The sequence below is a fragment of the Stegostoma tigrinum genome, chromosome 7, assembly GCF_030684315.1.
Source record: "Stegostoma tigrinum isolate sSteTig4 chromosome 7, sSteTig4.hap1, whole genome shotgun sequence".
In the NCBI taxonomy this organism is placed as follows: Eukaryota; Metazoa; Chordata; class Chondrichthyes; order Orectolobiformes; family Stegostomatidae; genus Stegostoma; species Stegostoma tigrinum.
Window position 1 is genome coordinate 26809636 of NC_081360.1, and position 23858 is coordinate 26833493.

Sequence of the window (23858 nt, forward strand, 5' to 3'; positions counted from 1 at the left end):
GGTTATGGTGAAGCTGTACAAAACTCTGGTGCGGCCGCACTTGGAGTACTGTGTACTGTTCTGGTCACCGCATTATAAGAAGGATGTGGAAGCTTTGGAAAGGGTGCAGAGGAGATTTACTAGGATGTTGCCTGGTATGGGGGGGGGGAGGGGGGGGGGGTCTTACGAGGAAAGGCTGAGGGACTTGAGGCTGTTTTCATTAGAGAGGAGGTGGTTGAGAGGTGACTTAATTGAAACATATAAAATAATCAGAGGGTTAGATAGGGTGGATAGGGAGAACCTTTTTCCAAGGATGGTGACGGCGAGCACGAGGGGGCATAGCTTTAAATTGAGGGGTGAAAGATATAGGACAGACGTCAGAGGTAGTTTCTTTACTCAGAGAGTAGTAAGGGAATGGAACGCTTTGCCTGCAACGGTAGTAGATTCGCCAACTTTAGATACATTTAAGTCTTCATTGGATAAGCATATGGACGTACATGGAATAGTCTAGGTTAGATGGGCTTGAGATCGGTATGACAGGTCGGCACAACATCAAGGGCCGAAGGGCCTGTACTGTGCTGTAATGTTCTATGTTCTATGTTCTATCTATGACATTGGAAGTCTGAAAATGTACACAATGTTCGAGTGAGAAAGAAGAAAGGCATAAAGACCAGTTAGCCTAACATCTGCCATTGACAAATTGCTGCAGTTCACTCATGAGGAGATGATAGCATATTTAGAAATAAAAACATGAAGTACAACCATTTCATGAAAGAAAAATTATACTTGACAAAGTTATTTGAAGATAGAATGAGCAGAGAAATAAAGAGGAACCCGAAGATTATTTGTTTTCCAAAAGACATTTGATAAGCTGCTATAAAGTTTGCTATGAAAGATAAGAGTGCATGTTGCTGACAGTAATATATTAGCACTGAGAGACGACTGTTTGCTCTACATTTGCCAACCTTAAAATGATCCAGTGGTGCAGATTGGCTAATTGCAACTAGTTGACTGCCAAAAGGAAGAGTGCTAGTGCTTCAGTTATGTACAAATCAGTTGTGATGGGCCAGCAGTTGGAAACATTAACTACTTATCTCCATGGATGCTGCCTGACATGTCGAGTATTTTCTGTTTGTATTTCAGATTTGTGGTACCAGCAGCATTTTGCTTTTGTATGAGGCCAGTTATGAGACTGGAGTCTTGCTACTGAACCTTTGCTAGTCACTAAGGAAGGGTGATGTAAGGTGTGAGATTAAACAAGCCCAAGGAATGACTCAGCAATATGGCAACAGCATAGCAGTTTGATCAAGTGAAGTGCAACCCTGCATAACTTCGTTTATAATACAGTATGGCATTGGAGCAGCTCTGCAGGCCAGGAAACATCAGAGGAGCGGGAAAGTTGACATTTCAGGTCAGGACCATTCTTCAGAAATGGGGACGGGGACGGGGGAAGGGAACTAGGAAATAAATAGAGAGAGGAGGGCTGGGGTTTGAGAAGGTAAGTGGCATAGGTAAATTCAGGTGTGAAGTGGTGGGGATTGGTCAGTGGGATGGGCGGGATGGACAGGCGGAAGAGATGATGGACAAGTTGTGTCAGGTCAAGGAGGTTGGGGAGACAGGCAGGGTTGGACATAGGATGAGGCGGGGGTTTGGCGAAATTTTAACACTGATGAATTCTATGTTTAGGCCATCGGGCTGTAGGCTCCTGAGGCAGATCACGGGGTGTTGTTTCTCCAGTTTGCACGTGGTGCTGTTGTGGCACTGGAGAAACCCACGATGGACATGACATCCAGGAAGTGAGAGGGGGGAGTTAAAATAGTTGGCAATCAGAAGGAGTTGTCATTTGTCATGTACAGAGCACAGATGCTCTACAAAATGGTCTCACTGATGTAGAGGCGGCTACATCAGGAGCAACAGGTACTGTAGTTGGCAGATGTACAGGTGAACCCCTGTCTGATATGAAAGGCTTGCTTTGGGTATCAAATGGAGGTGAGGGGGAAGGTGGGGGGGGGGGGGGGAAGGTATAGGGGCAGTTGTAGCACTCCCAGTGATTGCAGCAAAAAGGTGTCAGGTGTAGTGGGGTTAGTGGGAGGTGTGGAGCAGATGGTCCCAACTAGAGGCAAATAGGGGTGGGGAGGAAAATATCTCTCTGGTCACGGGGTTGGATTGTAGGTGGCGGAGAACAATACACTGGATGCGGTGTTGGTGGGATGATATGAGGGGACCAGGGGATTCAGTCTTTATTTTTGTTGGGTGAGGGAGTTTGAGAGAAGCAGTGTGGAAAATGCAAGAGATGTGGTTCAGGGCATTTTTGATCACTTGGAGGGGGTAAATTGTCGTCCAGTTTTAAAATCTTCCCACCCCCAGCCTCATCCCATGACCAACCCTCCCTCTCATCCCCACCTCCTTGACCCGAAACAACTTGTCCATCTTCTCTCCTGCCTATCCATCCCACCAATCCAACTGACCAATCCAACTGACCAATCTACAATACTCTGAGGTAACAAGGTGTAGAGCTAGATGAATACAGTAGGTCAAGCAGCATCAGAGGAGCAGGAAAGCAATGGTTTCAGGTCCAGACCCCCCTTCAGAAGAGAGGAAAGGTCTAGACCCTAAACATCAGCCTTCCTGCTCCCCTGATGCTGCTTGGCCTGTGTTCATCCAGTTCTACACCTTTTTATTTCAGATTCTCCAGCATTGGCAGTTCCTACTATCTCTGCACTACTCTCTACCTGATTTCACCTATCACCATCCCACCTACCTTCCCCCTCTACTTCCCAACTCCCTTCTCCCCATTTTCTGAAGAAGGGTCCCAACCCAAAACGTCAACTTTCCTGCTCCTCTGATGCTGCCTGACCTGCTGTGCTCATCCAGCTCAATACTGTTCTATGCTTTGTTATTTCTGACTCCAGCATCTGCAGTTCTTCCTATCTCTGAGCACATAATTTCTTTCCAAGATCTGAGCACCAAGCCACAGAAAGTGCTGGTTGTTCCACAAATAGAACACTTTTTGATTACATTTGTCTTGATCAAATTATTTCAATGGTTGTTCATGGATAAACGCAAATAAGGGTTCATATATTTTTAAATACACAATAGCGACTTGCTTTTTTAGTTCAATGATTTTCTCTATGTAAACTACTCTGCTCTGTCTGGTCTCCAATTAACCCAGTGAACTGTTCAGTGACAGATTCACATAATAACCTCCAGGCAAATAAGAAAGTGCAATAAACTGTCCATGCAGAATCTCAGTTCCTGGAAAATGCTCTGCTTTTTTGACTTTCACTACAAACAGTATGTAGTTGCACAAAAGCCAACTTACAGTAAAATGTGAAACTGAGACAATGCTGAACTCAGAACATCAGGTACATGAGGAATGTTGTCAGACCAAAGTTAGGTGAAGACAGATGTCAGGTTCAGTGAATGAAATCAGGTCAGGGGCTGTTTTTCAGGGGTCTGGGAAAGTAAGAGGTTCAGCAAGACGTGGTTAGGGGTTTCAGTGCCAAGTCAGTTCAACAGTTACTGAAGGGTATCAGAGCTTTTAATAAATCCTCTTATTTTTCCCTGCACAACTCGATCAGAAACCTCCAAACTCAACTTAAACAGCTGCTAAGCATTGCAAATGCAAGGAATTATCTATGAGAAAATTCAACCTCCTAGACAATTCTTATGGAGGTTTGGCAAAGTTCCAGCATGCTACATTGCATGCATGGGTCTCTGGCCAGAATATCTGGGCCAATGACCCATAAAAGACTCAACGTAATTACCAATGAGTCATATTTCCCTAAAATTGACAACAGCGACGACAAACTTCAACACCCAATACATCTGAATGGCAATGATTCAGATTCTCAAGGAATGTCTCAATCAAACTCTTATAATCATACAATAAGGATGATAGAAGCTACACCAGGAGTGATGTATTTTGCCACCCTCAAATTAAGCTGTCTGAAGCCATTGTATTCATTAGCCACCTTCGAAATGAGACTCCAGTGAGTACTTATATATCTTAAGCTTAAACTGAAAAAGTACAGTTTCTTCAAGGTTTTTTTTTCTTATTCTATAAGCTCATTTTGCATTTTTGTTTCAATACTGAAGGCCAGGTTTTCACTGGAAAGACTTTGCAAGCCTTGAAAAAAGTTGCATGCAGGATCCAGGGCGCTAGACCTCCCTATCCCATTATCTAATTTTCGTTAACAAGGGAAAACAACAAGGATGTGAATCACAGAGCCATTTGAATTTAGTGCTGATTTTAAACAAATTACAATGTAGCAGTTGCAACAGTTTTAGACCACAGAGTACGGTCGATATTAACAAGCTTATACACCTGATGGCCTCTGTATAACTGTCAGGATCTGAAATTGCTTTTCATTGTCAGTTCTTTCAGTGTTTAAAAAAAACAAGTTGCAGCTGTCAATAAAGGTGTAAACTAAAACCTCTTCTGGAATGGTTTGATTTACAGTCATAGGTCAGAAACCAAAAGCAGCACCTGTTCAACAGTTTCAAAAGAGCTTTATGTCGACATACTATGAGGACTATCATGAAGACATTATGAACACTTGGCTGAGTATCAATTAAAAAAAACTACTTTTAATCATTCAGATATTAAAATAATCTCAGCAACCAGTTTTGATTTTAGTCTGATTGACAGCTTAAAGAGGCTATTAGAAACCACTGATGTAATTTCTGAATGAAAGTTCATTTTCATAAGAGATTACTCACTTTAGGAGTGTCAGAATTTTTGAATGGGTTTTATAAATGAGACTTTTTTTGAGAGGTGTACTCAAGTAACATTGAATAATGGAAAGTCTTTTTTTTCCCCAACTCCACATGATTCCTAAGGTCTGCGTTTGAATAAGGGGTGGATTGAGGGGTCTGAGAAGCCAGGGTGGGAAAAGGGTGCATGATTTGCATCTAAGTTCACACAGAGTACTAGAGTACCATTTTTATGATATAGAGGTGCTGAGGGACACTAAAGGCATCAGATAGCAACTATGACCATTTCTAAACAACTAGAACAATGTCCCAGAGAACTAGGACAGGATTCTAACCAGTGCACACCCCTTCCTGGGGTTACCTACTTCTGCTTCCAGGGTTGGCATGCCTGACTCTATCTTGCACCCTCCCAATCTCATCCATCTCAAGTGAAAATCACGTATGCCAGGGTGCTTTTTAAAATGCAGGCAGGTCTAGCAAGTCTAGAAATTTCCAACATGCGCTACTGACTCAGTAGCCAAATTCTGGCACGAAGTAATAATTGTCATTACTTAATTGATTCATGGAAGCAGAAGAGTGGATGAATTGTGTGGTGGCTGGTGGACTCCATCAGGAATCGAATTAACTTAGCTCCAGGAAACAGCACTCCTAATTGAATCAATGCTTCTACACAAACACAGCAAATCTGATACAAATGATAAGGTAGTCATGAGGTGTTGCATAAATTGACTTTTGGGCTACAGTTCACATTGCTTGAACGGACTAGGTCTTGTTTGGGTTATATTTTAGAAGGAGAAAAACCTCCTCACTTAAGTGACTTCAGTTCACAGTCACCTCTTGCTGCACAGAATTTTGTCTCCAACTCAACCAGAACTAATGTCTTAGGATATTCAGTTACATATTCATTGCAACACTTCGATTGCCTTTAAGTAAGCCAATTTGCTAATCTTTTCTTGCATTATTTACAAATGCAAAAAATTAATGGTACATTTAAAAAGTAAAAGTACTGAAGCAGAAATTAGTTATTAGCTGTTAAGTCTTTAAGAGACCATTTATTGCAATAAGGTGAGACAAGTAAAGAAACCAACCATTTATCAATGCCAAAGGAGAGCAGCAGTCTTTGGGTCTACAAACTAAAATGTAACAATACTCTATGCATTGCTGTTATAGAAACAATTCTTCAACAAGAAACCATTCTTCTATTCGTGTAACTCAAGATGAATTATCTTACAACATACTAGCACAGAGATTGGCTAAAATATACACAAATATTTCTGAGCTGCATCTCTGACTGCATTCAATTATTCAAATTTAAAACAACTTGTTCTCTACACAGGCCATTCAGCAAGTGCAATCAGCAATGCTTTTACTTCTAATTCCAGTGTTACAAAAGACTAAAACTCTTGTCCTTGGAGGATGTAAAAGAAATGGCTAAGCATTTAAGAGCTTTTGTTCCACCTGAAAACGAGTAAAATGGATACTGAAGCGTCAGGAACCTGTGGTTGGTGAGGCACATCAATTAAAATTTCAACAGCGAAAGTTTGGATTATCTGGAATTCCAGCAATGGGAAAAATGGATAGAGGAAAGAATGAGAACAGAGAGGGGGAAGAGAAAATACATTCCCAAAAAGGGAAAACAAAGAGAGATGGGAGTTTAACTTGTGGAGGCTTGTAGTGGAAATAGAAAATAGCTCAAACTCAGGCTTAAGGGTTGAAGTATTCAATTTGCCCTTTATTGACTGGAGATTTTCTTTGCCTGAATTCGGCAGTTACAGTTGTCAGTCAAGTAGATTTTTCTTGTGGAAGATTCAGTGAGTGTATTACAAAATGAAACAGCGAAGTATATCAGCCTGTGATCCCCGGGAGGTGGACAGAGCAAAGAACTGGCAGACGTCAGAGAAAAATAGTAGTCAGGTTCTTCCAAGTAGCAACTGTTTCTGTAGCCACTCAGTCCCACAGTAATATAATTTGCCTGCAGTAGGAGCTTCTAAAAAGTCAGGATAGCTTATAGGTTAAGATATATCAAGGTTCTGGTTCATAATGTAATCAGAATACTTTGTGGAACCTGATTATTACATTATAAAACAGTTAAGTTGGAAGGGTTTTACATTACATATGTTTTGATCATTCAGTTTGCTGATTTTATTTTGCGTACGTCACCAATGAAAAGGAAGCGTGGCTTTAAATTATTAGCTTTCAATAAACCATACATTTAGACAGGATGGATAAAACAGGAACTTACAAAGCTACTCAAGACGTAAAGCTACCATTTGGTGGGATCTAACTTTCATGGCAAGGATACACAGCAACAATCCAAATAAACTCAAAAACTTGAAAATATACTCTGAATTGTGCTACCTAAAAATCGACAGATGAATGTCTGTTACTTGTGTAATGTCTCTGAAGGAGTGCAATACCTATTTGACAGCCAGGAGTCAAGTGCTTCAGGAAAAGAGAAAGGAAAGATAAGAAAAAGTATGGCCCAAGAAAAGTGGATGCAGATTCAAATTTCATCTGATTCATTGGACTTGGCTCCAATATTGCAGACTGATAGCTCTGTCAGTTCAACCAGCAAGACCTGGGGACAGCCTCTAGCCATGTGGAGTGTGGAAAAACTGCACACAGCCAATCAACAAGGCAAGGCAAAATTGACAGACGGAATACACATTTGGAAATGAACCATAAAAGGCTCAGCCTCCACATGGAAATATAAGTCTGTACAATGGAAAAAACAGCATGCTGTTGTACACAAAATAGCTTTAAAAAACCTGCAGATTATTTAAAGTATGCAAATTTAAACGGTCTTTCACTGATCAAAGCTCATTTATATAATTCAGGAAGCAACTAATTTTGATTCCAATCATCTTTCAGTTTACACACAGGGCTACAGCAGGAATTATATTTGACTACCGTCATGCAATTGCCTTATATAGGGATATCAAAGTTTTCCCATTCAAGCATCAATGCAAACACAATAGTTGCAACATTAAAAATAGATTGTCACCACTTACAAGCACCAATGTCACTGCGGATTAACGGGGGCTCCACATTATCTCAGTCTGCCTGGTAAACACCAGTCTAGGATCAAGAGGACAGGATTTGGCAGAATGAATTGCAGCCAAAAGATGCCTGCTCATAGCTGGAAGGAATCCCTTTAAATGTGCAGCTCACACAAATATTGCATTGCTCAACCTGTGACTTTAAACTGGAGGACTGCGCAGCAAATAGTGTCTGCACAAGGTCAGACCTGTCAAGAACAAAAATAATGCCAAAAAGTCTCATTTGGGTAATTTAAAAACAAAATCCTTACTGGCAAATTGGGTCTTCACATCCAGAGTTTCTCATCCCTTGGCCTAGATTCTCCAAACGACCTTTCATCAGTCCAGACACCACCCTCTATTCATTTCTGACCACTTGCCATCATGCCAGCAATGACTTGCAATGGCAGCATAGTTTTAACAACTGGGAAAAAGATTCTTCTCACAGCTTCCTGATCATTTTTGCCATGAGCTCGAATATTTGCAGATAGGTGGGAAAGATGGGGAAGGAGGAACTGAGGCCTATGAACCCAGAAACTCACTAAATGTTTTAATGGAGGAATTCAACAACCGTTTTAACCAGACGTTCCAGCTGACAAGAGAAGGGATAATGGGGTTGAAGGGATGCTATAGGGAATGCTGTAGGACTAATCATCAAAGCTTTAATGGAAATTTCAATTCAGTCAAATCTAGAAGTAAAAGCTAGCCTTTTGATGACCATGTAACCACCACTGATCCATCTAGTTTAATAATGCCCTTTCAGAAAACAACGCTGCCATCCTCCCCCAAATTCATCTACACGTATTTCCAAACGCCCAGCGAGTTGGCTGACTCTTAACTCCTCTCCGAAGTAGCCTAATAAGCCAATCAGTTCAAGGGCCACAGTAACAAATGCCTTGTCAGCAATGCTCACATCCTATACAAAGGTAAAGCAAAAAGGTAATAATGGTAGAAGGTTTCAACCGGTGACCCTTGGGAATCCCAACAATCAAGTGGGATATATTTAGTTAAAGGCATCCTTGAGAGGCAGGAGTGCCAAAGAGACACACTCAGTATCGAGAGGCAGCTCTCATCTCTTCACTTCTCCTATCCTACGTAGCAGTCATGAATTTTAAATCAGGCTTCCACTTGTATATGAGCTTAATTTAAATATGTTAATAAAGTGTCTTATCTATAGATATTTATAAAATCATGAGGGCACAGATAAGCTCAAGAGCAGTTGGCCTTTCCCCCCCGCCAGGTTAGAAAAGTTCAAAAGTCAAGGTGGAGAGAGAAAAACCTAACAAAGGCCTAAGGATCTACTTTATCACACTACGTGGAATGAACTGCAAGATAAAGTGGTAGAGGCAGGTACAGTTACAGCATTTAAAAGATACTTGGATGGGTACATGAATAGGAAAGATTTAGAGGGGTACAGTCCAAACTCTAGCAAATGGGATTAGTTTAGATGGGGAAACTTGATATGCATGGATGAGATGGACCGAAGTGTATGATTCCGTGCTGTAACACTATAATCCTATTCACTGTGGGAGATTAGGACATCCTGATATCCATCGCCAAACACAGATGATGCTTGTGTAGCAAGTTGACATTGCATGATCTGCATTTCAATCGTTAACTATCCTCTCCCTGGAGACCTTGATGCTTTTCATGCAAATGAAACATACCCTTTCTTACAAGTTATTTATCAGTTGCAGAGGTTTCCAATATTTCCACTGTCTCTGATGGCTCCTCTTTGAGTATTAAGGCAAAAAATCAGGTCAGCAAGGTTTATTGAACATAATTGGAATTGGAAACATTCTCACACACAGACCAACAGGGCAGAAATGTCGAACCTCCAACTCAGTGCCTCAGTCCAACACACAAAACAATTACAGAGCACCATATTTGTGTGCGTGCGCGCACATGTATGTGAGGTGACCTACCACTAGTTATATTAAACAGTTATGTCAATGGGCCAGCAGGCCTCACAGGGGCCCAGGTTGACTATGGGAATTTCTCCACTGAAGCCCATCAAAGCAATGTGCCTCACAACAGTTCAGCTGAATTGGACTTCTTGAATGGCATCATTTTGTCACACTAAGTCTGTCGTCTTTTCCAGCAGCACCCTACTCTAGTCGTAACACTGCTGACCAGACACTGCATCCCTGCTCCATCTGCCATTGTTAATTAGAAGGAACAGCTGAAGGCAACTTTAATTGGTCAAACTGCAACAAACATTCCCCTCACAGCCACTCCAGGCTCCTGATTGAGAACTGAAGCACACGTCATGACCAACCGACAGAAAATCAGCCCAAAATGTTGAATTTAACTCCCTTTTATAGACTGTTCGTTTCAGCCTGAGCAAGAGTTTCTGTGTCAAGGTGTGAAGAACTTGGAAAATGAATCGTTTTTAATACCTGGGGTTAGGGGTAGCCAGAAAATAGAAGTGAAAATTAAGTAACAGCTTAGCTCTGATTGCGCTAATTGGACAACGTGCAGAGGTGCTACATAATAGAAAGTGTTGCTGAAATTGAAACAAAGAATCCTCAACATAGTTGAGGCCAGCCTCATTATATAGTGTAGAAATTAGGCAAAAACAAGAAGAGGAACAAGTTTATTTCAATTAGAAACATAGTGCAACAACAACAAAATCAACCACCACCAAAATCAGGGGGTCAATGAAGATTGTAGGAGCATTGAATAAAGTTACCGATAAGAGATTAAAATGGTATAGTCATCTGTTACAGGGAGAGAAAGCAGTAACAATGCAATGATGGTAATGGTACTGCAGGAAGGAGGAGGAGGAAGGCCTAGGGCCAGGTGAGGAGATTTGGTGGTGAGAGACTTAAACACAAACAAACAGTGTTCAGGGGTGTGTGGGTTATAGGGGAATACGTCTGGGTGGGATGTTTCAAGGGGCAGTGTGGACTTGCTGGGTCGAAGGGCCTGTTTCCACACTGTAGGGAATCTCAAAAAAAAGTGATTGACAAGAGGAGTGAAGGAAGGTGATTTGAGAGCATTATGGTAACTTCCAAGTAAAAAGCAAAAGCAAAGTACTGAATGTAACAATCTGTGGAAATACAAAGGTTACAACCGCAAAAGCACCTACTTAACATCACTCATTTCAGTAAAGATGCAATGCAGTGAAGAATGTAATGAATACATTCTTCAAAAACAGGCTTAATTGGAACCTAGTCCAAAAGGATGCTATTTCCATCTGTGTTAATTTTTTAAAGTCAAGACACTTAAACACACAACCTTACAGTATCATTTAGTGACAATTCATTTTGAAGCTTTATTGATTTTCTTTTGTTTACGAGTAACAATGACAGACTCCCTCAGAATCATGAGGAAGAAACTGCATTTCATGTACGACATAACAAAATCAATAAAAATTCTCATTTGTCATATAAACCAAGTCTTTTGTATGCTAGTGAATGATAAAAACTTGCAGGTAGAGTCCATAATTAAGAAAACAAATGTAATGTCGTTTATCTCAAGAGGGTTGGAATATAAAAGCAGCGATGCGCTTCTGAGGCTTTATAAAGCTTTAGTTAGGCCCCCATTTAGAATACTGTGTCCAATTTTGGGCCCCACACCTCAGGAAGGACATACTGGCCCCGGAGTGTGTCCCGCAGAGATTCACACGGATGATCCCTGGAATGGTAGGTTTAACGTATGATGAACGGCTAAGGATCCTGGGATTGTACTCATTAGAGTTTAGAAGGTTGAGGGGAGATCTAATAGAAACTTACAAGATAATGTATGGTTTAGAAGGGGTGGACGCTAGGAAGTTGTTTCCGTTAGGCGGGGAGACTAGGACCCGTGGGCACAGCCTTAGAATTAGAGGGGGTAAATTTAAGACTGAAATGAGACAACATTTCTTCAACCAGAGTGTGGTGGGCTTGTGGAATTCATTGCCACGGAGTGCAGTGGAGGCCGGGATGTTGGATGCCTTCAAGGCAGAGATCGACAAATTCTTGATCTCAGACAGAATCGGGGGCTCCGGGGAGAGTGCAGGGAAGTGGTGTTGAAATGCCCATCAGCCATGATTTAAATGGGGGAGTGAACCTGATGGACCGAATGGCCTTACTGCCACTCCTATGTCTTATGGTCTAAAAAAAGATGTTCTAATTTATGAAATGAGTATTTTCTGACTCATGAAAGCAAAGGCATAAAATCTTTGGTAAATATTATTTTGTGGTTCTAGCTCAAATCTTAATTAAAGGCATAACTGAATTGTCATAATTTAAGATTTAAATTTGAAAAAGGTAGAAGTAAAATAATGTTTGGTCATATATCAAATCAGGTTCCAAATACTAACATGTGAGCTCATTGTGATTTATTTGAAAGCATCTCCATTAAAAACACAGCTAGCCTCCTTTCAGAAACTGAGAAATCTGTTTTACATCAGTTATGAAGAAATCCAAGTTCATTTTGGTAAGATCTTTAATCGAGAATAGGATGAAGATGCTGCTTTTGGGGACAGCAGTACAGCCCAGCCCTTTCCGCAGACAGCGCTTTGTAAGTGCCTCACGGAAACCAACCGAAGAGCAAGCTGGCATGTCACCTTTCTAGGATAATGATACCAAAAGAGGACAGGTACCTTGTTGCCAGGATCAATTTCAACACAAGAACAGGCAGTGACCTCTTAAACTGACAGAGTCAGGCGGCATCTGGAGAAACAAAGATACATTCTGACAAAGTGGTCTTCAGGGAGACAGTACAATGGCTCACTTTTAATATGGTTGAGAAAGATGCACTTATTTTGCATGCATACATTCGGTGTTAGTCATATTAGAAAAGGGTGCACTTATTTCACGTTATCTTATTTAATCAGATTAATGTAAATTGCAGGATCGTGCATGGCTAAGAAAGGAATGTTTCAAGACTGGTATTTTTTTAAAATTATTTGAGGAAGAAGAATGCAATGAAGCCTGACAAATGTGAGTGCATTTAATAAAGGGGAACTCATGATTGTTAAGTTTGAATTCTGAGTCACTGTGGAATTCTCTAACTGCAATGTTTGTCATGTTCAATTCTACATCTAGTGTCCAAGGCAACGTGAGCTATATTTCACACTTTGGGCATTGTTCTTACAACTCTTAGTGGGTTCATAACTCGTCCATCCAAGGAAGGTTTATTGAAAGTAATTGATTATTCTCAAACAGATTCTTTCTCATATGCAATAAAATCAGGATTACATATATTGAATTTCCCATGAATCTATAATAACAGCACATTGCAACAATGACAAATCTCTAGAAGTGTTTCACAGGCAATAAAGGTCTTTGGGACATCCTGTGTTTATAAAGAATGCTTCATAAATGCTCAACTTTTTTTCTTGAAGAACAGAATTAGGCAGACTCACCAAGGATGAATGTGTCAAGGCAACTTTCAAAAAAAAAAATCATTATACCCAGGATTTCTTTTTGTGACTACACACAGATAATCTTTACATTCAGCAGGTAGCACCCTTTCTACAAAAGAACATTGGTACAATTCCATTATTGGATGGGTGCGGGAGCCCAAACTGGGTTAAAATTTAGGAAACTACAATGGATGAAGTAGCATGCACTTTAATATGTCCTGCACAATTTTGGAGCCCAGTAATGTCAAACTGGATGGCCCCAACAAGGTGACGCTTCTAAGAAGCTAAAGTTTATGTACTTTCTGGCCTACCTCAAAAAACATGTGACAAATATGTACCCAAATGTGACACAGAGTGGTATTATGCAGATCCTTTACAGCTGTCAGAATTGACCTTAAAGTACAAGAGCAGTGTGCAGACATCATTTTCACAGCTGCAAGCAGAAATGGCTGGTTCATAATCACACAATTCTGTGTAATAGCCATCACAATTGATCCACAGGCATCCTTCCCAGTCAGAGCAACTCACCAGGATCACCATATTTGTGTTTTGGGGCTTATAAATCTCTAGGGGTGTGTCACATCTCATACACAAATGACACCTTAAGAGTTCTCTCATTCCCTTTCATTTATCCCATTACTGTTTCCTTCAAAACAAACAAATGCCCTGTTTAAGATGACACACTTGATTCTCAGATATTCTTGTTGGGGTCTAGGGTCCAAAATGTCACCAGTACTTCTACAGAGGTTCAGCAATCTGGCAGGGCTCAGATCAGTTCACGTGCACGACAAAAAAATGTTAAAATTCCTGTAGATCCACCTTGAAAGTGCAATTTTAAAAAAAAAATAGATATGGGTGCACTGGCAAGATGGGCATTTATTGCCCTCAAACTGAATAGCTTGTTCGGCCATTTCAAAACGTGGTTATGAGTCATCTACATTGCTGTGGTCTGGAGAGATGTATACAACCTTCCCCCCTCACTTGCTTAACCAACTTTTCCTTCAGTTGCGAATTCCATTCTTCCATCAAATTTCTTCTGAACTTCTTATTTCACCTCAGATCGACAATTTCAGCTCAATGGCATTCAATATGATTGTTCCCCACAAATGGAAAAATGTCTGTCTACTCTGTAATTGTAAATGCACCTATTTTAGGTCTTACCTCAGCCTTGGGTTGCTGAGGAAAAAACGAGATCAATGTGACGTATAGACCAGACCAAGTAACAGTGGCTAACTTCCTTCCATAAAAGAAATCAGTGAACACATCTGTATTTACAACACAATAATAGACAACAATATTGCCAGTGAAAGAAGTTTTCAATTCCAGGTTTTTTTTATTGAAATTTAAATTATTCATTCAATCAGCTACGGTGGAATCTGAACCAATGTCAATGTCAACGTTGATGGACCAGAGCCACCACCATCTCCTTCCAAAGTGAAGGACCACTTCCAGTCTTTTTTTTTTAAAACTTGTGCATGAGGAAAGGTAGTTCACAGATTTAAGGGACCTTGGTGCCTGACATTCACATTTACTTGGGTATATTTAACTTTTAATTGAGAGTTGTTTTCTTCTTTTATGGAGAGAAAATATAGGTAGAAGATAGCTGTGGGTTTAAATTCATTGAGTATCAGGAGGGGATTCCTACAATATCACAGTTCAAGATATTAAGAAGGTTCAAAGAGAACAAAACACTATAAACTAAACTGTAATCTCCTGTAAGCATGTCAGATGTTTAACACAATGGTAGAAAAGACAGCAGTACAGGCAAGAGAAATGCTCACATTTTCCACGTTCAAAAATAAACAAGGAGAGTGTCAACCCTGGTGTGGGGTCTGCGAGCTGAGGTACCTGAATGCTGGCTGGCAGTCAAGCATGAACATACCATGAAAGCCACAGTCAAGAAACAATTCACTGCAGGGAAAGGATTCTCTTCCTCAGAGTGCTGGAAGCCAATTCAAAAGAAAAACAGGACCGAGAATTTCAGCTAACCTGAAAAGCCAGGAATCTTGAAGGTGGCTGCTCAACTACTAATGTTCCAACTATCTATCCTCATGAACACCCCAGAAACTGATGTGAACCTTTTATCTTCAGTTTTCATCCCTAATCTGTGTTGTACTATTATTTCTTCTTTCATTGGGTAGCTGTTAATTTCTTACCCTTGTTAGCTCAAGACAACCCGGTTAAGTTAGCTCCCTCTAAAACATGAATTAATCTGATTTGAGAGAAAGGTATCCTCGAGACAGCAGCTCCTTTTGCAGTCAGTATTATAGGCATATACAGCACAGAAACAGACCCTTTGGTCCAACTTGCTAACGCCAATCAGTTATCCTGAATTAATCTTATCCCATTTGCCAGTATTCAGCCCATATCCTATTCATGTACCAAACCAGATGCCTTTTAAATGTTGTAATTGTACCCGTCTCCACACCACCTCTTGTAGCTCATTTCATAAACGCACCACCCTCGACATTGAAAACATTGTCCTTTAGGCCTTTGTGTGTCTTTCCCCCTCACCTTAAACCTATGCTGTCTAGTTTTGGGCACCCCTACCCCAGGCCTATTCAGCCTCTCCCTATAGCTGAAACCCTCTAACCCAGGCAACATCCTTGTGAATCTTCTCTGAATCCTTTCAAGTTTAAAGACATCCTTCCTATAGCAGGGAGACCAGAACTGTACACAGTATTCCAATAGTGGCCTAACCAATGACCTGTACAGCTGAACTCCCAACTCCTAGACTGACCATTTAACCTTGTGACCAATTGAGGGGACAGTATAAGGAGGAGAGCCAGTTCATCTGCACTTATAATTTGGTGTGCACCATCTGGAATTGTAATAAATTGAGGAACCTCACCTTGGGACTAGTCATAACACACCTATGTGACTTTTTTTTTTAAAATCCCAGGAGTATCAAAGACCTATAAACCAGAAAGTGAAATCAAAGAATTTAAATGTGGCACAAATCAATGTTACGGCGACAGTAGTCAGATTATCAATTGCTTCAAAGGAAGTTTTCATTTGTCTGACTCAGTTTTGAAATGAGTCTAAATCAAAATTAGAGTTCAATTCATTTAATGACAGAATAATCATTTGAGAATACACAAATTCTAAGTATCTGCCATAAAACTTTTAAAATATACTTGAGGGATATTTTATTTAACATAAAACCACAATATTCAGCTGAAAGTATGATTCAAATTCATTCCCAAAGTCATCTCAAGATAAATTAATCTAATGAGATTCCCATCAACAATTGCATACATTGCTCAACAGAACAGAGATGTAAACACAAATGTAAACTGACAGCTTTTAGCATTCAACATTCATACAATTTTATGAATGACCTTGAAGGTTAAACTAACCAAACTTGCACTTGAACCTTTCAATAACAGGCTGACGTGCTCAACTTACTTTACGAAACAGGGTATGAATACACCAGACATGCACTGGTGGTCTTTTACAAACTGTTTCTAATGCCAACTCACATCAAATTAAGATGGAAATGATATTCTGGCTGCCTTCATGTGAAAATTCCCTTAAAGGCGTTAAAAATGTCATATCACTAAAACACTGCAAAGCCAAGCACTGCCTTCAAAACAACACTTATTTAATGTCAAGACACATCAGGGTTCATTATCACAATGTACTGCTGGGATAAATAAAAACATTACAAACCAACAATTGTAAAGACCATCTGATCCTATCTTGATAGTTAATGGGCAGTGTTTACACTATTCACCATGGTATGTTTCCATCATAAAGTACACTGTAGATTTATAAACTATTGATGTTCTCGACGGAATACCAGCTAAGAGCTTGCTGCAAAAGAAGGGGAGAGATGTTAGAAGAACCTCCTCTTTAATTCAGTTCCACAGCTGGTCTCCTTCACACCTAGTTCAATTTTGAGCCATTTTCCTGGGAGAAGAATGGGGACTGGTGGCTTTGATTGTTTTTTTGATGGTGGAAAGCTAGGCAGTGAAACGCTGCTCAGAGATAATGGGAACTGCAGATGCTGGAGAATCCGAGATAATAAAGTGTGAAGCTGGATGAGCACAGCAGGCCAAGCAGCATCTTAGGAGCACAAAAGGCCTAGACCCGAAACGTCAGCTTTTGTGCTCCTAAGGTGCTGCTTGGCCTGCTGTGTTCATCCAGCTTCACACTTTGTTATCAGTGAAATGCTGCTGTTTGCAGCAAGAATGTCTCAGCTGCAGGATACTTGGCAAGGAATTGTAAAAGTGGCAGAAGTCCCAAGCAACCAGTCTACAGAGCTACACTGAAGTCTTCCTGAATTAAAGGCTGTAATTTCGCCAGACAACCAATGGGATTAACTGGATACCACACAAAGGCAGCTCTTACCAACTTTGCTGCTTTCTGGGACCCACCATTGCTTTTCTCCATGGCCAGTCCAGAAAGTGGTGCTAAACGTTAGCATCCAGGAGGAATATACATTAAGATTCTGAACTCTTGCCCCTCCACATTGTTGTTATAATGCATCAATGGGCAAGTCGTCGAACTAATGGGTTAGCAGCACCAGTGGGAGGAAATCTTCTGCTTGTCCTCTTCACTATTTCTGCCCCGATCCCATTCAATTTCAGTTATATCTATTAGAAGGATTAAAGTCACCCTATAAATTAAGCCTTATTTGCTGAATATACAATTACATTCTTACTTTTTTTAAAAAGAAGTTAAAAGCACTTCGCAAACATAACTTGCAGCCATTTTCATTAAAATTGAACTATTCACCGGTGGTTAGATGAAACAAACTTTATTCTTCAAATATTCTAATTTTCAGAATCTTAAAATAATTGCATAAAATTGTAGAGGAAGTTACTTCTCACTGCAATTTTAGTTTAAATTATTAAGTGTCCATTTAGTGATCTACACATCTGCTTTATTCATGACTTTTTTTGCATATTTCCTAACTCATGCTGTGTTTAGCTACCCACATCTTTGCAACAGTTAAGAAAGAAGGAAAATACAAATCCATTAATCTGTCCAGACACATTCGATTACACTCCATGATCATTCACTAATACAGTCGAACTGTGTGGGAAAGGGTCACCACTAGACAGTTTTAGCTTCGCTCACCACATTTTGTCTGCCAATTATGCCATGATGCTTGAACTTCAATGTATTGAAGAAGCAAAGTATAAATGTCGAACACCGAGGCCCGGTCTGTGGGCCAGCTAAGAAAGAACTTTGTAGCATAGCACAGGCAACATTGTCATTTGCTAGGAAACCAGGTCCAATCTCTCTCAGGTTATAACTGCAGCCTTTCTGACGAAGGGAGGGAGCTCCACATTTCTGAGATGTATTCCACTCAGGCCTCACTCAGAAACGTGGTGCCACACTTCCATTCTGACAGTTATCTCATAGCATACAACTGTCAGAGGAATGCTAACCACATCCCCATTATACAGCAGTCAACCCATATTCCGAAATGTAAAGATCATGACCGCCACTTTGTCAGTTCCTATCAAACCCTATGTATACAAGGTAAGTGTGATGTTAGGGTGCGGAGAGAGTAGGATGCCAGCTAAGTACGGTGCCATACAGCTAAGGTACAAGGGTTACAAGGTTAGGTAAGGTACAAGGTTAGTAAGCTATCAACTTGGTAGGGTGCCAGTGTGAAAGTAACATGGGGCAAGTTAAGTGTTTAGGTTAGATTGGGGTTGACTGAGTTCACTTTAGCAGAGGGGCAGGGGGATTAGGTGCACGTGTGGATGCGTGTGGGGGTCAAGTCCCCAGTGTTGGATCAGGACTCTTCTTTTGGCAGGGGGAGGGATTGTAAGGGGCGAGGGAGTTGCAAGAGTTATTTGCTTTGTTACTCCGTAATTAGACTACATTTAATAGTCTAATTTTTCCGGAGTAATTATTTTGCTTAGTGTCAGAGCAAACTGAAGTCTCTGATTTTTATACAGACGTTCACAGGTTTCCAGTCAAAGTGGAATTATCCAGAGAACTCAACTCCCCAGGCAATTCCTTCAGCATGTGCTACAATGGGAATTCCACAGCATCCTTGTCAAATTTCTACAGTGTGGAAACCGGCCATTCACCCCATCTAATCCCAAGTGACCTGCTAAAGAGCCTCACCCCCAGATCAGCACCCTATGCTATCCCTGTAACCCTGCATTTCCCACAGCTAATCCTCTTAGCCTGCACATCCCTGGACACTATGGGCAATTTAGCATGGCCAAACCACCTAATGTGCACATCTTTGGACTGTGGGAGAAACTGGAGCACAAGGAGGAAACCCACGCAGACGGTAGGGAATCAAACCTGGGTCCCTGGTGCTGTGAGGCAGCAGTGCCAGCCACCAAGCTACTGTGCTGCCCCATGCTTAACCTCCATCTATGCTGGAGTAACAGCAGCGTGGGCTGGAACAAAACAAAAGCCCCATTATTCCCCTCCAGATTAGTTGTGTTAAACTCATTTTAATACAATTATGCAGCTCTCGAGTTTGTGACCAGGTTTCCAGCAAAGATCTGGTACTGTGGAACCCAAACTGAAGAATGAAAACAGCAAAGAGTGATCTCAAATTTCAGACAATCAACCATGCATGAATTATTCAGTTATTAGTCTACTGCATTAAACATCGTACAACATATTTGAATCCAATATTTGCCTCTTATCAAATCTTGATCTTTTTTGGGAGGCTGATGATCATGGGCTATAATACAGTAGTATAATTAACACATTTTATTGATATTAAATTTAAAAGAAAATCGTAAAAGTTTTGCGCTTCTGCAAAAGATGTTAATTAATGTCAATTCATTAACTAAAAAAATAAATCAGCAATTCCAAGGCATTTTTTTGAAGGAGAAGAAAGCAAGTTCAAGTTGTAGCTTGTGATCTGCTAAAACTTGCAATGATAAATTTATGATGATCCTTCTAAAAATATATGCGGAGTTTTCCCATCCTTGGAGATAGCGAGAAGACAAATAATTGGGTGAGTTGATCTTCAGCAAGAGATATTTACACCCTTGTCACCACTTCACAATTGAGTGATGCACAAGAAGTGGCAGTGGGAAGCCAACTCAACTATCAACTAAGGCCCTTAATTGTCAAATTAAGGCCATCTTTCTGCACCACCACCTCAGTTACCTGCTTGCCAGGCAAAGAAAAAGGGATTTGTTTCCTGGAGAAACCACGGTAACTTGCCAACTGAATCCAGGATTGCATAGTCTTCTCAAATTTGCAGTACACTAGTGTTCATTTTGCTTCCAATTCAGACATTTTGCCCATGACCAGCACTGGCATCACAATGAAGCTCAATGTAAGCTTATGGAACATCACCTCGTCTTTCATCTTAGCTGTGGCCTTCTGGACTCTGAGTTCAACAACTTCAGATCATAACCTCTGCATTCATCTTGTTCTAAATCTTCTGATGGTTCTGTTTTGATTCAGTTCTTTCCGAATCCCTTCGCATAGATGCTAAATGACCATTCCCATCTCACTGGACACACCTAGAGTCCCCTTATAATGCACATCACTACCCTCGCTTTTGCTGCATGAACCGGTCAGCCATTTAGTCTCAGCTGTTCTCCACATAATCATGGGCTTCCCATTGTATTCTTCCTACTCCCCATCTCTTGTCATGTTCAAAACCTATTACATTTCCACTAGTCTTTATTTTTGAATAACACTCATCTAAACCGGAAATGTTAAATCTGTTTCTCTCCACCAATGTTACTCGAGATGCTGAGTATTTTCAGCAGTTTTCTGTTTTTATTTCAGCTTAGAGAAGCTCAAATGCAAGTTCCTGGCAGGTGTTTTGTGTAGCATGCAGCAAGAGCAATGACTAGAAGACAAGATGAGCAGATTCACAGTATACAGCATAGGAACAGGCAACTCCACCTAACTAGTCCTACCACGTTTGTGTTTCACTTGAAACATCTGAAGGTCAGCATAAACCCAAGAACTTCTTTCCAAAACAGAAACTGCTGGAGAAACTCAGGTCATCTGGTAGGATTTCTCCAGAAATTTCTGTTTTTGTTTCAGATCTTCAGCATCCGCAGTTCCTTGTTTCATTGAGGAACCTTTCCCCCTCACTTGCTTAACCAATTTTCCCTTCGGTTGCAAGTTCCATTCTTCCATCAGATTTCTTCTGAACTTATTTCACCTCAGGTCGACAATTTCAGCTTAATGGCATTCAATATGATTGTTCCCCACAAATGGGAAATATCTGTCTCCTCTGTAATTGTAAATGCACCTATTTAGATTTTACCTCAGCCTTGGGTTGTTGAGGAAAAAACAAGATCAATGTGTTCATTCTTTCTTGAAAGTTATGAGCTAGCATGGTTAGTGTCATCCCTCTAGTTCTTGTCTGCACACTCTCCAGTCCTTCTACGTACATATAATGCCGTGGCCAGAATTGTAAGAGGTTTTAAAAGTTTGTAGTGGACCAAACAAGTTTTGATGTTTTTTTAAAAAAGAGCATACGATTCCTATATTTTAATGCTATCCGTCCGGAAACTAATCCAGGATTTGGATTTCTTTAACAATCTCACCAGCCTGTGACAAATCTTGTAGAGATCCATGATTTTCCACTTCCAGATTTCTTTGTTTATCTGTGATTCAGATTCTTAGAAGAATTATGTTACATCTTAATTTTTTCTTAAGGAAATGCCTCTCTCTATTGCTGAAATCAACCAATCAACAAAATACTCACACTAGATTATTAATATCTAATAACTAGATTAGATTCCCTACAGTGTGGAAACAGGCCCTTCGGTCCAACAAGTCCACACCGCCTCCATACAGCATCCCACCGAGACCCATCCCCCTATAACTCACAAACCACTGAACACTTTGGGCAATTTAGCATGGCTGATCCACCTAGCCTGTACATCTTTGGGCTGTGGGAGGAAACTGGAGCACCCAGAGGAAACCCACACAGACACGGGGAGAATGTGCAAACTCCACACAGACAAGTACCCAAAGCTGGAATCAAACCTGGATCGCTGGTGCGGTGAGGCTGCAGTCCTAACCATTGAGCCACCGTGCTGCCCAAAATTTGCAGTCCTCTTTAGCATTTACTATCTCTCCACCATCCCAAACCAAAAAACTGGTGTAATCTACAAATTTAGCATATTACCTCTGATTCCAAAGTTTATGTTCTTAATATAAATGGCCAACACTGAATCCTGTGGGGTACCCCTTAACTTCAGAACACCCTTAATCTTGCTTTTTGTCCTGCAGCCAGCTTATTATCCACTTATCTCCTTATATCTGGACATGCAGTGTTCTTAGTCTGTTGTGTCATCCCTTATCAAATATCTTTTGGATATCTAGCTACATTTCTTTTACTGCAATACCCTTGCCCAAACTCCAGTAACAAACTTTTAAAACTATGGAACTGGTCAAATAAGGCTTTCTCTTTAGAAATAGTAATGACAAATCTGTAGAAATACCTTTGATTTCTAGGTCTTTTTCTACTATTACCTTCAGAGGTTTCATTATAATTTTACTGACGTTAAGCGAACTGGTCAATTGTTAAGTGTGCACATACTCTCTCTTTCACACATAACATTAAGTAAAAGGTAATCTAGAATTCCTTCGACATTTGTTCATTCCCTAAAAATATTACATAGTATAAGTTTTCTGGATTTTTAAAAAATGCATGGATGCACTGCATCTGGTTACACGGGTTATACCTCTGTTTCTTTATTTACTGCTTCTCCTTTCTATATTATGCACAGCTAGGTAATTTTAAATCTTGTTTTCTATTGCTATTTCCTTCAGATGTGTCTCACTGGGTTCAGGATTTGTTTATCCCCGAGAAATAGAAAAATCAAACTTTTCAAAACCCAGTTTCAATATCTTAGTGCTTCATATTCCTCAGCTTTAGCCTTACTTCCAGATACATTTCTAAGTAGTTTATCCCTGTTTTACTACATTAACTTGCAGTAAAAGCTAAAACACCGAACAAACTCTTAAATACACATAGGCCTCAAGTTTACAGACATGACAGAAACTAATGGAGGCAAAAAGAAGCATTTCTTCCCTCACTGCACTGAATTGTTACTCTAAGTTCTGAACTTCCCAAAACATGAAAGCAGTACACTGCAGATGTTGGAAATCTGAGATGAAAAGACAAAATGCTACAAATATCCTGGTCTGGCACCTTCATAAACATGATAAGAGATTACAAATTGAAAACATTAACCTTGTTTCTCTCTCTACAGATATTGCCTGATCTACTGAGTTTATCAAGCATTTTTCTGTTTTAATTTTAAGCTTCTCACTCTAATAATTGTTCACTTCATCAAGCATTGCAACCTGTAGTCATTTTTTTTTGCTGCAAAGAGTCAGAGTCATACTCGTACTCGTACAGAAACTGACCCTTCGGTCCAGCTGGTCCACGCTGACTAGATATCTTAAATTAATCTAGTCCTATTTGCCAACATTTGGCCCATATCCCTCTAAACCCCTCCTAGTCATAGACCTATCCAAATGCCTTTTAAATGTTGTAATTTTACCAGCCTCCACCACTCGCCCTGGTAGCTCATTCCATTCACACATCAAGCTCTGCATGAAAAAGCTGCCAATTAGGTCCCTTTTAAATCTTTCCCCTCTCACCTTGAACCTACACCCTTTAGTTTTGGACTCACCCACCCCAGGGAAAAGACCTTGGCTATTCACCCTATCCACGCACCTCACAATTTCATAAACCCTTATATAGCCACTCCTCAACTTTTGCTGGCCTAAGGAAAATACCACCCACCCCCTCCCCCATTCAGCCTCTCCCTACAGCACGAACCCTGAAATCCTGG

The 23858-nt window shown here is 40.5% G+C and overlaps 1 protein-coding gene across 26 annotated transcripts in view; it reads right to left on the bottom strand.

Moving 5' to 3' along the window:
* Positions 1-23858, bottom strand: part of LOC125454137 (microtubule-associated protein 2-like) — a 245952-nt gene that overhangs the window by 159377 nt on the left and 62717 nt on the right. For 2 of the 26 annotated variants that reach the window (XM_059647124.1, XM_059647122.1), the window contains exon 2: positions 12322-12391. The exons of the other annotated variants lie outside the window; for them this stretch is intronic. The gene's annotated coding sequence lies outside the window, so the exon portion shown is untranslated. The remainder of the gene's footprint in view (positions 1-12321; positions 12392-23858) is intronic. 26 annotated transcript variants of the gene reach the window in all.